At 38.7% G+C, this 16,223-nt stretch overlaps 1 long non-coding RNA gene across 2 annotated transcripts in view; it reads right to left on the bottom strand.

The window, feature by feature from the left end:
* Window positions 1-7,396: 7,396 nt before the first annotated feature.
* The window catches only part of LOC119511578, a 165,894-nt gene continuing 157,067 nt past the window's right edge, over window positions 7,397-16,223 (bottom strand). The window contains exon 4 of one of the 2 annotated variants that reach the window (XR_005212213.1): window positions 7,397-7,518. This is a non-coding gene — a long non-coding RNA (uncharacterized LOC119511578). The remainder of the gene's footprint in view (window positions 7,519-16,223) is intronic. The other variant, XR_005212210.1, reaches the window with a different exon arrangement.

Below are 16,223 nucleotides of genomic sequence, written 5' to 3'. Positions count from 1 at the left end.
GACACCATTGGCCATCCTCCAGTGAAGGGACCCTATTGTTGGCACCTTAGCTTGGACACTATTGTGGCCTTAAGACTGTACCTTTGTACCTTTTATAAACTCCTTTTATAAAAGCCAATCCATTGCTGGTGTTTTGTAAAACAGCAGCATTAGCAAACCAGAACAGATGGGCCAAACCAACATTCAGAAGGAAGAATTTGGTGGAAGTCACTTGTGTTCCCAGTATTGAGAGATGACAATTATAGACAATCACACCTGAAATGACCATGTACTCTGTCTAGTGTATCCACTGTAAAGAAAACCTACCCTTTACTCTTTACCCGAGATGTGATTGACGAGCAGTGTCAATCACTTTGTGGAACTTGTAGATATTTGTGATCCTGGCTGAAGCTCTGTGAAGCCTTTAACACAGTGGCAGGCAGGATATCAGTTAAATAAGGTAGTATCTAGTGATAAATGGGGCTTCAACCAACAGAAAGTACCATAAACTCCAATCAGCTTTCCCTCAAACCAAGTCGGCATCCACACTGAAACTGTACTAAGGTAAAGTTCTTAGTATGCAGAATATTTTGGCCCCAGTTATTGAACATAAGGCTATAATTAATATAAGGATACTAAAGAGGTTAATTATTTTCCTGGCATTTTAGCAAATCTGATTCATGAAATAAGTATCCCAAGTCATTCATGTGTTCCAAAGGGCCCATTTACTTGAAAGTCTATGCCCATTACTTATTGGATCAACGTTAAATTAGAAGGGACTTTATGCTTGTTTATTTATTAAACAATTATTAACTGTATTTGTAATGTATCAGGAACTGTGATAAGTGCTTGGGGATGTGTATATAAGATGTGATCTTTGTCTTTGAGGCATTTAACTCTATAATAGTTATTGGATGTATCTAAACATGTGGTATGATGAAAATACATTTCTGTGAGTGCAGAATAATGATCCATTATTTCTCCATAGTTCTTGAAACAGCTTCCATTATGAATCAATATTTGAGTGAACTGTAAGTGTTTGGAAGTGTGTGCTAAATAGTGGAGGGGATGTTTTTTGCAGCCTTAAAGAAACAGCAACATTATAGCTTAAAATGTTGAGGTCAAAAATTTGTGTGAGTATTTGAGAAATATTAAGTTAAACTAGAATAGTAGCTGTCCATGGTACATAAAGATATATAGACCATATATATCTATTATCCTAGATTTAAGTATTAAACTTTATTGTCAAGTCAAATGTCACATTCTTTGTTTAGAAAAAAAAATGGAATTGGGGGACTAGAAAGTAATAATCAGTGAGGCTGAAAAGTTTATCTCAAATTATATTATGAGAAATCCTGGCTTCAATTCCAAATAGTATTTAGCATGATTCTGTGGGTAATGGGCAGAGCAGAGAGTCTGAAACTCCCAAATTCAAGCTTGGTCTTCTAGGTCGTTATAAATACTTATGACTTTTAAATAATTAGATACATTATATGTAGGCTTTCATTGTACTCTTGTCCTGGGTTCTGCAAATGTTAGGGGAAGTCCTTACTGTGAACAATGAATAGCCTATATCATTCAATCTTACACTGTGTTATATGTTAATTTAACTGATTTTTTTATAATGTCTGATGTCTTCAAGTAGAGTTTATGCTCCTTGAAGGTGGAAATTACACTATGCAGAACCAAGAAAAATGTGAGACTTATAATTCTTAATCTCAACTATTTTTACTGAATTGAGAAGAGAAAATTAAATGACACAACCATGGACTAAGCTGATGTTCTGTTGTGCTGGGAACTTTCCTTATGTTTTGTAAATATATTGGAACATTTTCTATAAATATTGCATCTAAGAAAATTCCTGTATTAAATAAACATGGTTTCTCTGTTATCTTAGGGCATTGAGAGAGTGGAGAGGAATCTTAATAGAATAAGTGAAGGCTTCCAAGTGTCAAGAGAATAGCCCTTAGATTAACATTCTTTTCAGTTTGATGGAATGAACATTTAGATTAGTAAAGACATGTTTTTTATTAAAACTTGGCCTTATTATTCATAATACATCTTCAGTTTCTATTAGGACCATTTTATCATAATAAGAGGAACTAGGAATCTATGTGGGGTCATTTCAAGGGCATTTTGAAGGATGCTTTTTCCAGCAATATTTACTATTTCATCTTTCAGCTAATCATTGCCTTTCCTCTGCAGTCCTCCTTAAAAATGCAAAGAGATCAGGGAAAATACAATAAGATGTTACTCTTGCCTTTGTTTGGGTCTAGTTATCATAAACTCTCAGTACCTTGAGGAAGGAGGAGACCTGTGTGCTCAAGTTGCTGTCGTGCACAGGTATTGGCATCTCAGGATGTAAGCAAAGCTGGTGGTAAGTCCAAGATGTAATCTCACCAGTGTGTGAAGAGCAGGACTATGCTCTCTCCTGTTCTAGATGTTCCACTTCTGGTACTGCAGCCTAAGATCAGAATTCTCCTTCATCATCTTCTTTCTTTCCTTTGCCACTGACATTACCCTTTCCTCCAATATTCTCACTAATGTCCCCACTTAAAGCCCAGCTCCGCTCCAGATCCCAAGACAAGTACATTTAAGGCAGAAATTTTTCAATGGTTTCTCTGCTTCCTTCTTCTCCCAATAGGACTTCTACCCAGTAAGAGTTTATGCAGTACTTCTTTCACATCTAGGATCATAACTGATCATAACTAACAGGCTTTCAAATTATTTTGTGAGTTTCTTTCTTTTTTTAAAAAATGACATAGAAGCACCTACACACATTTTATTCTGTTTCTTTTGATAGTTTATCCTTTGACCCTTTTACTTTAAATTCTTTGAGGGCTTTTCATTGACAGGAAGACCCATGTCCTCTGAAACAGTCATATTTGCTTTCCATCAAGGTTGACATAGTTTATAGAAATGTCCTTACACTTTGGTACATGTTTACTCAGTCTGGTTCCTAGAGAGATTCAGAGACTAGAGGTCTACCACACAGGGTTGAGGAGACCTGCAGTCTGCCTTATTCTGCCCATGGCTCTGGTTGGAGACTTTCCCTCTTGCCCTCCTGGAGACTTGGAGACAAGGGATGATCTGCAGGAGGATGTCTGCATACTTCTAAGTCTCCAGAGTTCAAGCCACTGCCTGATTTTTTCCTCCTGCATGACAGGAAATTAAATGCTGGCTCTTTCTTGAATCATAATTCACCTTGCCTTTCACTTGTAACACTGGGCCTCACACACTCAGCTGTGTCATCACAGTGAGTGTCTCCATTTGCTTCATTCCCAACATCACCACCTTGTCCCTGGAGGCAGGTACCGTGTCAGGTCTTGACTGCTTCCCCATCCTTCTCTAACCCATTCTCTTGAAATGAAGCCATATTGCCTTGTGAGAGAATCTAGAATGTGGTAGTGTTTTGAAAAGTATATTTTGAGAGGTAGATTAAACAGTCATCATACATTGAGTACATAGTAAACTTCAGCATTTTTTTTTTTAACCCATAGTGGTTTTTAAGCTTTCCACACATATGGATGTGCTATTGTAGTTTTTATGTGTATTTTGTCTAAATGCATTTGCCAAGGTTACATTTTGTTTTGGCCAAGCAGTCCAGCTTGTTAAGAAGTTTCCTCTGCTCTGCACTTTTACTATCCCTTCTAGTCAGCCCCATGGGGTGAGAGAGAGCACAATGCTTGGATTTTGACAGAGTTCTACTCAAGGCACATCCTGCCACTGACTGGCTGTGATCCTTAGAAATGTTACTTCTCTATGAATTGTTTTTTTTTTTCTTTTTTTTCTTTTCAAGAGTGTTAGTACTAAAACTCCATAGGGTTTGTCTCAAGGCTCATATGAGACAGCATATTCATAACATTAACCAGAATACTTACTTAATAATAGTGAAAACAGTAACAATTAACAAAGATATACCTTGTTTCCAAAAGTAAACAATCATGTAAAATATTTATTATTTCCTGATTTTATGGATGACACTTTATACTTCAACACTGAAGCTTGCTTTTCTCTTCGTGCACTGTGTGGTTTGTACCTCCTTGACCAATATTCAGGCTCTCTCGTCTCTCTGGTGACTTCAGTGCTTGCTCTTTCATTTCTATTTTCCAGCAAATTGCTGTGAGTCCTTTAGGTTACGCAGCAGGACTTGTTCATCCTGGATGCCCTCTTGGATCAGTCTGAGCTTGGTTAGGTGTCCCTCATGTGGTGTTAGAACACAAGGTTACTAAAAGGAGGAATGTGGGGAAAGGATGCCAAATTAGGCACAGATAGAGGATTTCTGTGCCTTGAAACCGCACATCAGATGGCACGTATTTATTACGGTCTCATTTTATTTACCATCTTCTTAGAGCTTCTCTATCTTCCATAGACTGTGACTTTATGAAGAGTATCAACCTTTCCCACACATTTGCTTCCTAATTGACACATCTTACATCACTCATTATTGAGAATCCTGAAAGAAAACTTTCTGTAATAAACAGATACAGGTGTATCTGAAGGAAATGCAAACCTGCATCCTCCGCTATCTCTTCAAGAACTTGTCATCATTCAGAGATTGTGACCAAGTCTGCATAACTGATTTTGTCTTCGCTTACTCAGTATACATCTTTTTAAGAGTAGTATGCCTATTCAGCATTTGAAGCCTAAGAATTATTTTTTTAAGTGAACATTAACGAAAGGAGAATGTATCATTCTTCATCAGCCAATGAGCTGAAAATTGCTGATGGCAAGTGTTGTTAATAAAGCCACATTAAATGAGAGAACAGATTTGGCAGTTAAGTGAATGATTCTTAGTGGCAGAAAGGCCTTATTTTGTTGGATGATTGGAAACAATGGCATTTATCTTATACAGAATGGCATTAGAAGTATATCCAGAGAGGGCTCTTTTATTTCTCTCTTTCTATTCTTTATATAGACAGAGCAAAAACATCACCTGGGAAACAGCTAACCCAAATCACATTTTTTTGGTCATTGTTGTAGCTATTTATTTCAAAATGTTTTCCGCATTAGCCACAATCCCTCCCCATCCTGAACTATCAAGTTTCAGACTGCAAGTTTTCAATGGCAGCCAATCTGGAGAGTTGCATATATCTACCCCTAGACAGCTGCATTATGGAACTAAAGGAACTGCATCTAAATTCATGAGCCGATAAAAAGTAATCTGGCTAAAGTCTTTTTTTATACCAGAATATACAATGATAATCACACCCCCTTGAATTACAAATGTTCCATAACCATTCAAACTGGTGCTGAGTTACTGACATTCTTTGAAGTAATGACATAATAAAACACATTTTAAAAGACAAACCCATAATTTACTCCCTTCTCACTTAAAAAATGTTTCAGAAATCTTTTGAGATAGTAATTGATAGAATACCATGATTTCATAGACCATCAAAGACTTGAATAGGTTTTAATAAACCAGGAGAATTAAAATGGTTTTAGCTTGCTTGCAAGCTATACTTATTCTCCTCCTTCTTATAGCCTTTTTAACTATCTAAAATTACAGGTAAAATTAATTGAAACTTATGGTCACCCGAAGCTTTTTTAATTAACTAAGGTGTTTTTCTAGAAGGAATGCAATAAATCACAAATATCTCTATTCTTAATTTAATTTTTTTAGGATTAATTTTGGAGGGTCTCTAGTCTGAGTGAATTAAGCATCTTAGTATACAAACATGAATTCAGTAAATTGGAATGCAACAGAGTTGACAAAAGACATTTATAATTCTTAACACCATATTTTCATAGTTAGGAATTAAACTTACTGTGTTAAATTATATTTGGAAATGGCAAGTCATGGTTTTATATCACTAGCCAAGGACTGTTGGGGAATCTCTCTGTGGCTGTGTTGATTTCACTGCTTGGTTGAGCTATTCAATTGTGCGGAAATGTACTGTTAATAATTTTGATTCCCTGGGACTTATTTTATATAGTTTTATTTCAAATATCCCTAAGAGTTTTATTTCAAATATCATTTTTTCATCATTGTAAATAAAACCAAATTGTACAAAATTGTCTTCACCAGGGCTTCAACCCTCAAAGCATATGCATGGCTACAGTGAATAACATGTGTCATATGTCTAAATTCAAAGCAATAGAAGGTAAGCACTTGGTACAGATGAACCCCAAAATTAAAACCAACAACTATGAGGCTAAGATTCTAAGAATTCAGTCAAAAAAATAAGAATAGACACATAAGAAAAAGATATGTTTGGGGAATCCAGCAGCAGATCCTTTGATCAAGGACAATTAAAATATAAAGGCCAGATTTCTGCTTAAGCTTTTCTTTTGAGAAGTGCCAAATCAATGACTAAGGCCTAAAAATGCTCATAGACACCTGGTTAAATATGCCTTGAGAAAGAAAGGCAGCTGGAATAAGATGAAGGACCCAAGAAGCAAGACATTTGGTGCAAAATGAAATGGATAAAATATGAACATATTGGGGACAGAAATGAAAGCTAATAATACAGCATAGATTTCAGCTGGGGCAACCACTGATGTGGTCATTTACTTTAAGGAAGAAGAGTTTGCAACATCCACTCATTTATCCCAAAGATTGCTGACTGGACAAAGGCCATTTGAAAGAATCAGGCAGAAAACTTCCCATTTCTCCTAATTATATAATTTTAAAGGATTAATATCAGCCATAAAATGGTAGACCATTTTCTCAAGAGGTCAGCATCTGTCCACTGGAATTTTTTTGAGGAACACCAAATATCTTACCAAGTATATTAAAGCATCACCTACCATAAAATATATAAGTAATACAATTGAAGAGAAGAAATAAAAGGGGGGTCTCCAAGATCTAACCAAAACTCAAAGGCATGAATATTTATACCAGGGACAGAGCTTAGAGACAAACTAGTCCACCTCTCCCATTTTACAGATAAACTAACTAGGCCTTAGCCAATGATGAGGTCCTTCTTAATAGCAGGGACAGGACTAGGTGTCATTTGGGTGGTTGTTCCCATTACAGTTTACAACATAAAATCACTCCAGTTTTCAAGTCATAATGCAATTGCCCTCTATATAGGCTTTCTCCCCGCAGATAAATCAGAAATTCTGTGAATTCTCTAAGAACTTTTCATCTATTTATTTTGCATTCGTGGCATCTAGTAGCTAGTACAGTGATAGTCATACAATGGAATTCTTAGATAGCTCCTTAATGGACAATTCAAAGGACAGTAGAGGACACTAAGAGACAAGTAAAAAATGTTGACAGGATGTTCTGTACAGGGAACAAAATGACAATTGAGAAAGGAATAAAGAGAATGAATGCATTCATTTTTTAAAAGAAATCAGGCTTAGATCTAGTGTCTTGCTGTTCCAAGTAAGGTTTTTAAATTAAATACATTGAGTTTTAACCAAAACACCTAACCCCTACAACTGTCCACCCTCCAACACACTTTCTGGCTCCTTATGTTTTTTAGTCTTGTACTTCATTCTTTTTCTCCCGTGGTTGTGAGAGTTTGTAGATTTCTCAGATCTCATTTATCCAGCAGCCTGAACACATGGTCTTTCTCCAGATGGTCTCTGAAAGACAGTGGAGGGTGAGAATTGAGAACACAGACTCTGGAACCTGACTCTGGCTGCAAAGCACAGGAATTGTCTAACTTGCTATATACTTTTGGACATGTTACTTTAAAAGACTCAGTGTTTCTGGTATCTTGTCTTAAAATGAGGATTATAACAGAGCTTATCTCACAGAATCATTGCACAGAATAAGTGAGTTAATGCTGATGAAGTTCTTAGCACATTGTAAGCCCTCAACAAATGTTAGGTGTTGTCTTCCAGGAACTCCTAAAATCTTGTGGCACTCTAATCATAATTTTCCTTATTTCTATCACTCCTGGGAATTAAGATTTATAAAATAGCTTTTGTGTAATTTTCAAGGATTTCTGCAGGTGGAAAAATAGATTAGTGACTTCAATCAACCATCTTAATGTAATTATCAAGAGAGAGAAGGGGCAGGTAAATGTAGAGATCATTTAACTCAAACTCTTGTTATTGTTTGCTTATTTGTTTTTGCCAGATGAAGAAACAGCCCAAAGACATTAAATGACTTGGTTAAGATTACCCTGTTAATCAATGGCAGAGTTCCTTCCATAAGATGCAGGTTCTTCTCAGGATCACAGTAAATTGCTGAATCCAGTAACTGGTTTTATTGAACAGAAGGGACCAGCTGAAGCAAAATTCATAAACCAAGTTAAACTGAGAAGATCCCTGAACTTTTGAGATTTACAGAGATTGTGTTTTCAGTTTTATGGAGTTATGGAAAAACATGAAAACCTGAAGTGCTTCGGATTGCCAAGTGCATGGATAACCTGATTATAACAGGAGACCTCCCATGGACTTCTCTGGGCAAAGGGTTATATTTCTTGTACGGGATTATTCTGCATATGAGACACGGCAAGGGAGAATTTTCCAAACATAAGAAGAAACCAGTGGGTGAGGATAAATTAAAAAGCGGATAAATTAAAAGAGGATAAATTAAAAATTAAAAAAAATTTTTCCACAGAGTTCTGTGGAAAAATAGAACTGGCATTTACGAAATGGTGAGGATTTGGCTCCTTAAAGCTGTATGAGGCAGGAGGCATATTTTTTCAACAAAAAGATGTATCCCTGTATCCATCCATTTTTATATACAACTTGCATCTCTTAAAATGAAAGTGGGTGGAATACAGAAAAAGAAAAATGAAAGGAGAGTGAGGTTAAACTTTGAAGTTTATTATTTCTCAATTTCCATTGAAATGTCAGATTCCAGGATTCAGTACTGTAGACACTGATTTTTTATTACTTATAAAATTTAACTGATATTTAATAGGTATTTACTCTGTACACAGAACTTTGGGAGAACACAAAAAAAATGAAGGAAGTTTAGGTCATTGGGCAAAGCATTGTGCAAACCGTCAGGAAATCTGAATTGTATTCCCAGGCCTGCTAGAATTAACTCAATATATGACACTGGCAACTATTTCACAGCTTCTCTGAGCTTCAGTTTCCCACTCTATAAATTGAGGATGCTGTATCACTAATGCCTGCTCCAACTCTAATATGTTATGAAAGTTACAGTGGAACACACTATAAAGAGCAGTGTATTTCAAGCCAGGAACTCTATTTCAGGCTCTCTAAATTATTGTTTGACCTTAAATCTGTCATTTAACTTCTACCAGACTCTTTTCTTCCCAATTATAAAATGAAGGTGTTGGGCTATTTCATCTCTGAAGTTTCTTCTAGGTGTAAAAATACATGATTCAATTCATGACCCTGTCCTCAAGGAGCATTCCATCCAGTTACGGAGACAAGATATGTATATTAAAAGGTCAAGAGCAATATCAGCCAAAAATAGAACAGATGTCACAAGGCAATGGATAGCTTAATGCCAAATAAATGGGGCAGATGTTAAGTCATATAAATGTGAGACAAGGGAGGTCATTCTGGGTTGAAATAGTTAGAAAATCCTTCATAGAGGAGTCACTCTAGCCAATACTTAAGGGTAGGTTAGGTCTATAGCAGGCTCGGAAGTAATTGGGTATTGTGGTGACCAAATCTCCAAAGAAAGAAAAATATATCCTAGGAGTGGAAAAAAGACCAACATCACTTCAAAAAAGGAATGGTATTGTGGATAAGTACTTTGTTTTATTTTAGACATTTTTAACAATTGCACTTTTGAGAGTAATGTGCATCATGGATGCTATTTTAATTTCTTCTTGATTAAAAACTACTTATTGAGTACCTATTTGAAGTTGGATTTTGCGTGGGTTGGACACAAAAGTGTGTAGAGGATATAACTTCATTCATCAGTATTATTGATAGTATACCTCCCCTAGATTGTGCGTTATATCCCCCAAAAATATTTAAAATTATTTTTTACCACAAGGATCATTCAGTCCAAATGTCACTTCCAGAATAATTTCAGACTGATTCAAATGACAGATTCTTTGAGGCTGGGGAACTCGAGCATTTGAAGCAAATTGTATTAGTTGTATATGTATATATACAACTCTGATATGTTTGACAAACAAACAAAAGGTAGATTAGCCCTGGAGTTTACAGTTGTGACTTCAAGCCAGTCGACATGAAGCTTTGCATTACAGGGAATAGCACAAAATAGTGTTTTATAATGTGGGTAGATGATCACAGTGTTCGTACTTGATTTCTTGAGAATAGATTCTCAAACCATCTGGGAGGAGGGAAGCATATTCTTTGGATGCCATATACTGAAACATGGTTGCAGCTTGGGCAGATGCTATTCAGGATCAACGTATTTTATTCACTCCTTTCAGATAATTTGTCTAATACATTTCTGACTCCAAACCAGGCCCTTGATTCAATAACAAATCTCAGAGATATCAAAAGTTTTTCCCTGCCCCAGAGTATAAATTGAACTTCTAAGCTCAGAAGCTGTCCACTCCATTAACAATGTATTCAAATTGCAAGCAAGCAGTTGATGAATGCCGAGCTTCAGGGCAACAGCATGAAGAATGGAGGAGCCCTAGGAGCTGCTGAAATGAAAGGGCTCTTCTCTTAATTTCAAATATCAGAAGACTTGAACAGAACATTGCATCGTAGCCATCTGAGCTTTATAAATGTGACATTGGCAGATGTAGAATGCTCAGCTCTGTGGTACCTGAATAATTTAGGCTTTGAAATATCAAAGTGTTGACACCTTCAACTGCACAAGCAGCTTTATTTCAAAGATTCTCACAAAAGAAGACTAACTCTGCCTTTTGAGATCAATGCATTTCTCAGAAACAGTGTCCTCATTTTATATTGAAACAACTTGGTTACCGCATATTGACAATCTGTATCCCATGTATAGAAGGAAGGTATTTGATTAAATGTATTTCCTTGAGATAAGAAAACACCCAGAAGAATTATGGATGATTTGAGGCAGGGTGGGCATTTGTATTAGGTTTCTCCAGAGAAACAGAACTGAAACAGGTATACACAGAAACACACATAAGCATTAAGATATTTATTATTTGAACTGGTACATGTGACCTTGGGGATTGGCAAGTCTGAATCCCTACGACAGGCTGCAAATTGGGAACTTTGATGCAAGTTTCAATGAATTCCCTTGGAGAAGCCATCTGGCTGAAGTAGAAATAGAAATTCTTCTTCTGACTGCTGAAATCATCAGTTCTCTCCTTCAGACCTTCAACTGATTGGATGAAACTTCTCACTGCTGAAGGCAGTCTCATTTGTTAATTGTAGATACAGTAAACCATAGATGAAATCCACAGAATTCTCTAAGAGTAACAATCAGGCAAGTGCTTCCTTGACCAATTAGACATCATAACCCTAGCCAAGTTGTTACGTAAACTTAAGCATTGTAGAATTATGAAAACATAACTTATTTCCTATGAATGAACATTTTTCAGGCCTCACGTCATGTCACTCAAGAAGTCAGAATGAGGAATGGAGGATAATCAAGTTAATGTTAAGTATTATATATTCTACAATGTCAATAACAAAAACAGCACTATTCCATTTGCATATTCATTCTTTGAATGGTATTTAGTGAGTAACCACAATGGTCTGGATGTTGCATTAAGGGCACCAAATACAGCGAAGAAGAATTTAAAGCAGGTTATTGTTAGGTTTTTCAATGAAGAAGCGAAGAGATGAAAACTCGATCAAAAGGAGTTTTATTATCTGGCTCTGCACAGGCGGGCTGAAGCCAAAGATGGCGACAGCCCCAGCCAAGGGAACAGCAGGGCTTACAAAGGATGGTTGGCGGGAAGTTCTTTGTCCAGGGACAGGGAGGCTGGTAGATTTAGGTTTGCAGTCTTTCAGTGGCTGCTTTTGGGAAAGAAGGTAGTTGGCAGGTTTCTGTTGGCTGGTTTGAGAGCGGGGCTTGGGAGTGGGAAAGTTTAAAATTCTAAACATTATAGCAAGCTTGCAGAATTCCTGAGGGCAGAGGCAGTGGCTTATTGTGGACCTGCAGGCTTCCTACCTTGGGGGTTGGTGGTGGCTTTATCAGAATTCCTAAGGGCAGGGGTGGTGTGAGGGCCCAAGGCCTAAACCTAACACTTACCACTCAAAATTGAGCCTGGACTCTGGTAAAGGATGCTAACAAGCACATAGCCAATTACTATGTAGTGTGATACATTTTGAGTAGCCAAGTAAAATGTGCCAGTTTGAATGTATTATGCCCCCCATAATCCCATTATCTTTGATGCAATCTTGTGTGGGCAAACATATTAGTGTTGATTAGATTGTAATTCTTTGATTGTTTCCATGGAGATGTGACCCACCCAACTGTAGGTGATAACTCTGATTAGATAATTTCCATGGAGGCGTGGTCCCACCCATTCAGTGTGGGCCTTGATTAGTTTACTAGAGCACTATATAAGCTCAGACAGAAGGAGCAAGCTTGCTACAGCCAAGAGGAACACTTTGAAGAATGCACAGGAGCTGAGAGAGGAGCTGCAGATGAGAGACAGTTTGAAGACGACTGTTGAAAGCAGACTTTTGCCATGGACAAGCTAATAGAGGACAAATGCCCCAAGAGCAAGTGAGAGTGACATTTTGAAAGCAGCTACAGCCTAGAGAGGAACATCTCTAGGCTGTAGCTGCCTGGAGATGTGAGAAATGGGAGAAAGCCATTTTGAAACCAGAATTCCAGAGCAGACACCAGCCACATGCCTTCCCAACTAACAGAGGTTTTCCAGGTGCCATTGGCTATCTTCCAGTGAAGGTACCTGATTGTTCGTGTATTACCTTGGCACTTTCTGGCCTTAAGACTGTAACTGTGTAACTGAATATACCCCCTTTATAAAAGCCAGTCCATTTCTGATATTTTGCATTCTGGCAGCATTAGCAAACCAGAACATAAAATGATAGGGGAATGACTTAGTTCAGTCAGAGAACATAGGAATCAGGGCATCTAAGAGGCTTTCCAGCAGAAATAAAATCTAAGCTGCATGTAAAGTAGGAGAAGGAACTATCCAGTCAAAAAGAAAAGGGAAAATAAGGGAGTGGCCCAGAAAGCCACAATCGTGTGAAAATATTCAGAATTGTTGGAGAGGTGAGAGAGCACACAATAATACAGCAAAGTAATTAGGTCATTTTGTTCTAATTGAGGTGAGGAGGGATCACATCAGGAATAGGTTTTTAAGTAATATTGAAATTGAAATTTAGAATGTCATCATAGGCTTTTAATCATGAAAGAGAGCATTGCACTTGCATTTTAGAGGAGGATCACTCAATTCTATGTAAAGAAAAGAAAGTAATGAAAGACTGGAAAAATGGGGACAAACTGGGAGCCTGACAAAATATGAAGAGGAGTTAGATTAGGAAGATAGGGAGGTGGTAAAAGGTGTGAATGGATTTGAAAGGCTTGGGTGACATCTTATTTGCTTATTATTCTTCTATTTACTGACATAGGAAATACAAGAGGAGGAGAAACTTTGTGGAGGTAGAGGTTGAGTTAAGCCTGTGCTACTTTGAATCTGTTATGTATCCCACAAAAGGCCATGTACTTTTAATCTAATCTTGTGGGGACAGACCTGTTGTGGGTGAGACCTTTTGATTAGATTGTTTCCTTGGAGAAGTGACCACGCCCATTCAAGGTGGGTCTTTATCCTTTACTGGAGTCCTTTAAGAGAGCTCAACGGAGAGAGAGAGAGCTTAGAGAAGCTAAGAGAGAAGCTAAGATATGTAATCCGGAGTTTGCCCCCTGGAGAAGCTAAGAGAGACGCTAACACAGAAGCCCAGAGACATTTTGGAGAAAGCCACGGAAACCAGAAGCTAAACCTGGGAAAGGACTGGCAGATTCTGGCCATGGGCCTTCCCATGTGACAGAGGAACCCCAGATGCTATCAGCCCTTCGTTAAAGATGGTATCATCCTGTTGATGCCTTAATTGGGCTATTTTCTTGGCCTTACAACTGTAAATTTTTGAACCAATAAACCCCCATTGTAAAAGTCAATCCATGGGAGAGGCGGGGCAAGATGGCAGACTGGTGAGCTGTATGTTTTAGTTACTCCTCCAGGAAAGTAGGTAAAAAGCCAGGAACTGCGTGGACTGGACACCACAGAGCAATCTGTCTTTGGGCATACTTCATACAACACTCATGAAAACGTGGAACTGCTGAGATCAGCGAAATCTGTAAGTTTTTGCGGCCAGGGGACCCGCGCCCCTCCCTGCCAGGCTCAGTCCCGGGGGAGGAGGGGCTGTCAGCTCCAGGAAGGAGAAGGGAGAATTGCAGTGGCTGCTCTTATCGGAAACTCATTCTACTGATTCAAACTCCAACCATAGATAGACTGAGGCCAGACACCAGAGACTCTGAGAGCAGCCAGCCCAGCAGAGAGGAGACAGGCATAGAAAAAAAACAACACGAAAAACTCCAAAATAAAAGCAGAGGATTTTTGGAGTTCTGGTGAACACAGAAAGGGGAAGGGCGGAGATCAGGCCTTGAGGCGCATATGCAAATCCCGAAGCAAGGCTGATCTCTCTGCCTTGGGCACCTTTCCTTAATGGCCCTGGTTGCTTTGTCTATTAGCATTTCAATAACCCATTAGATCTCTGAGGAGGGCCGTTTTTTTTTTTTTTTTTTTTTTAAATCCTTTTTGCTTTTTCTAAAACAATTACTCTAAGAAGCTCAATACAGAAAGCTTCAAAGAATTGAAATTTGGGCACATCAAGTCAAGAGCAGAACTAAGAGAGCTCTGAGACAAAAGGCAATAATCCAGTGGCTGAGAAAATTCACTAAACAACACAACTTCCCAAGAAAAGGGGGGTGTCCGCTCACAGCCACCATCCTGGTGGACAGGAAACACTCCTGCCCATCGCCAGCCCCATAGCCCAGAGCTGCCCCAGACAACCCAGTGTGACGGACGTGCTTCAAATAACAGGCACACACCACAAAACTGGGCGTGGACATTAGCCTTCCCTGCAACCTCAGCTGAATGTCCCAGAGCTGGGAAGGGGGAGCAGTGTGAATTAACAGAGCCCCATTCAGCCATCATTTGAGCAGACTGGGAGCCTCCCAACACAGCCCAGCAGCCCAGAACTGCCCTGGGGGGACGGCACTCACCTGTGACATAGCACAGTCATCCCTCAACAGAGGACCCGGGGTGCACAGCCTGGAAGAGGGGCCCACTTGCAAGTCTCAGGAGCCATACGCCAATACCAAAGACTTGTGGGTCAGTGGCAGAGACAAACTGTGGCAGGACTGAACTGAAGGATTAGACTATTGCAGTAGCTTTAAAACTCTAGGATCATCAGGGAGATTTGATTGTTAGGGCCACCCCCCCTCCCCGACTGCCCAGAAACACGCCCCACATACAGGGCAGGCAACACCAACTACACACGCAAGCTTGGGACACCAATTGGGCCCCACAAGACTCACTCCCCCACTCACCAAAACGGCTAAGCAGGGGAGATCTGGCTTGTGGAGAACAGGTGGCTCGTGGACGCCACCTGCTGGTTAGTTAGAGAAAGTGTACTCCACGAAGCTGTAGATCTGATAAATTAGAGATAAGGACTTCAACTGGTCTACAAACCCTAAAAGAACCCTATCAAGGTCAGCAAATGCCACGAGGCCAAAAACAACAGAAAATTATAAAGCATATGAAAAAACCAGACGATATGGATAACCCAAGCCCAAGCACCCAAATCAAAAGACCAGAAGAGACACACCTAGAGCAGCTACTCAAAGAACTAAAGATGAACAATGAGACCCTAGTACGGGATATGAAGGAAATCAAGAAGACCCTAGAAGAGCATAAAGAAGACATTGCAAGACTAAATAAAAAAATGGATGATCTTATGGAAATTAAAGAAACTGTTGACCAAATTAAAAAGATTCTGGACACTCATAGTACAAGACTAGAGGAAGCTGAACAACGAATCAGTGACCTGGAAGATGACAGAATGGAAAATGAAAGCATAAAAGAAAGAATGGGGAAAAAATTGAAAAACTCGAAATGGACCTCAGGGATATGATAGATAATATGAAACGTCCGAATATAAGACTCATTGGTGTCCCAGAAGGGGAAGAAAAGGGTAAAGGTCTAGGAAGAGTATTCAAAGAAATTGTTGGGGAAAACTTCCCAAATCTTCTAAACAACATAAATACACAAATCATAAATGCTCAGCGAACTCCAAATAGAATAAATCCAAAAAAAACCCACTCCGAGACATATACTGATCACACTGTCAAACAGAGAAGAGAAGGAGCAAGTTCTGAAAGCAGCAAGAGAAAAGCAATTCACCACATACAAAGGAAA

Source organism: Choloepus didactylus, chromosome 16 (assembly GCF_015220235.1).
Source record: "Choloepus didactylus isolate mChoDid1 chromosome 16, mChoDid1.pri, whole genome shotgun sequence".
Lineage (NCBI taxonomy): Eukaryota > Metazoa > Chordata > Mammalia > Pilosa > Megalonychidae > Choloepus > Choloepus didactylus.
The sequence above is the reverse complement of the archived record's forward strand: the minus strand, read 5'-3'. Positions and strand labels throughout refer to the sequence as shown.